The sequence below is a fragment of the Babylonia areolata genome, chromosome 30 (assembly GCF_041734735.1).
Source record: "Babylonia areolata isolate BAREFJ2019XMU chromosome 30, ASM4173473v1, whole genome shotgun sequence".
Classification (NCBI taxonomy): domain Eukaryota; kingdom Metazoa; phylum Mollusca; class Gastropoda; order Neogastropoda; family Buccinidae; genus Babylonia; species Babylonia areolata.
Window position 1 is genome coordinate 23926356 of NC_134905.1, and position 2500 is coordinate 23928855.

The window sequence follows — 2500 nt, forward strand, 5'->3', positions numbered from 1 at the left end:
CAGACAGACAATCAGACAGACAGAGACAGAGAGAGGCAGAGATTCAGAGAGACAGAGACAGAGATTCAAACAGACAGAGAAAGGGGGAGAAGAAGAGAGAGAGAGACAGAGAGAGAGAAGAGTGAGAGGCAGAGACAGAGATAGAAAGAGAGAGGCAGACAAACAGACAAACAGAGACAGAGAGACACAGAGAGAGGGGGAGGGGCAGAGATTCAGAGAGACAGAGACAGAGAGACAGAGATTCATAGAGACAGAGAGAGACAGAGAAAGAGAGAGAGGGAGAGAGAGAGAGAGAGGAGGAAAAGAAGAAGAAGAAGAAGTTAATAGTAAGTTTTTAGACATGGCCTGTCATTCCTTTCTAATCACACACACACACACACACACACACACACACACACACACACACACACACAGAGGGAGAGACAGAGACACCGAGAGAGAGAGAGAAGGATAGAGAGAGGAGACACAGAGACAGAGAATAAGAGATTCAGAGAGACAGAGAGATTGACAGACAAAAATGGAGAGAGGGGGAGAGGAAGAGAGAGCGGAAGAGACACACAGAGAGAAACAGAGATTCATAGAGACAGAGAGAGAGGGAGAAACAGAGATTCATAGAGACACAGAGAGAGGGAGAAAGGGAGAGAGGGAGAGACAGAGAGAGAGAGAGAGAAATAGAAGACGAAGATGACAGGCCTTATCATCCAGTGGTTGTGACCTTATCAGAAGTGCTTCTAGTTCCGGTGAGGTTTGAATGTTTTCTTGTGGCCAGGAAAGGGTGGGAGAAATATTACTGTTGGCGTCAATTTATAAAGAAAGGCCGTTTGTTCTTCTTTAGAGGGTGTGTGTGTGTGTGTGTGTGTGTGTGTGTGTGTGTGTGAATGTTATTGATGTTGACGTCAGTTTATGAGAAAAGGGATTGTGGTGTGTGTGTGTGTGTGTGTGTGTGTGTGTGTGTGTGTGTGTGTTTCGGTTTTTTGTTGTTGGTTTTTTTCCTGTTGCTGTCATTGCTGTGTTGTTGCTGTTGCCATTGTTGCTGTTGTTGTTGTTGTTGTTATAGCTGCTGTTGCCTTTGTTGCTATTGTTGTTGTTGCTGTTGTTGTTGCTATCGTTGTTGTTGTTGTTGTTGTTTCTGTTGTTGCTGTTGTTGTTGGTTTTGCCGTTGATGTAGTTGTTGCTGCTGTTGTTGTTGCTGTTGTTGCTATTGTTGTTGTTTCTGTTGTTGTTGTTTTTTTAGGTTGATGCAGTTGCTGCTGTTGTTGTTGCTGCTGTTGTTGCTGCTGTTGTTGATGCTGTTGTTATAGCTGCTGTTGCCTTTGTTGCTATTGTTGTTGTTGTTGTTGTTGCTGCAGCTGTTGTTGCTATTCTTGTTGTTGTTGTTGTTTCTGTTGTTGCTGTTGTTGTTGGTTTTGCCGTTGATGTAGTTGTTGCTGCTGTTTTTGTTGCTGCTGTTGCTATTGTTGTTGTTTCTGTTGTTGCTGGTGCTGTTGTTGTTGTTGCTTTTGCCGTTGATGTAGTTATAGCTGCTGTTGTTGCTATTGTTGTAGCTGCTGTTGCTGTTGTTGTTTTTGCCGTTGATGCAGTTGCTGCTGTTGTTGTTGCTGCTGTTGTTGATGCTGTTGTTATAGCTGCTGTTGCCTTTGTTGCTATTGTTGTTGTTGCTGTTTGCTATTATTGTAGCTACTGTTACTGTTGTTGTTGTGGTGGCTGCTGTTGCTGTTGTCGTTGTTGTTGTTATTGCTATTGTTGTAGCTACTGCTGCTGTTGTTGTAGCTGTTTTTGTTGTTGTAGCTGTTGTTGCTGTTGTTTTTGTATTTGTTGTTGTTGCTGTTGTTGTTGGTTTTGCCGTTGATGCTGTTGTTGTTGATGTCGTCGTCGTCGTTGTTGTTGTTGTTGCCGATGTTATTGTTGTTGCTGTTGTTGTTCTTGTTCTTGTAGCTGTTGTTGGTGTTACTGTTGCTGTTGTTAATATTGTTGTTGCTTCTGCTGCTGTTGTTGTCGTTGTTGTTGTTGTTGTTGCCGTTGTCTTATGGGTGGGGATATCTTTCTTTCATTTTCTCTTTTTCTTTTTTTTATAATCAAAATCGACGTTTTAGTTATTCTCCATGGATGCCTCGAAAAAGGCTTATACATTTGCTTACCTCATTGCTCTGGTAAATTGAAATTTTGTTTAGTTTTTTGCTTTGTTTTATTTTGTTTGTTTGTTTTACATTTCCTTTCATGCTTACAATTTTGGGAGAAAGAAAAAGAACCTGGCGTTTCAAACTCATATTTCCTCCTCCAAGAACTGCTATTTCGTCACAGCGTTCTCTGCCGCTGTCATAGCATTGCTTCGACCTTTTCTTTTTTTCTTTTTGCAAAAAACAAAATTAATCAGTTGCTTCAGATATATAAAGATCTTTTGAAATTCCAGAGATTGCATGGGTTGGGGTAGTGGGGTAGGGGGTTTATTGAATGAATTTTTTGAGGGAAGGGGGACAGAGCGAGGTGGTATAAAGATAGC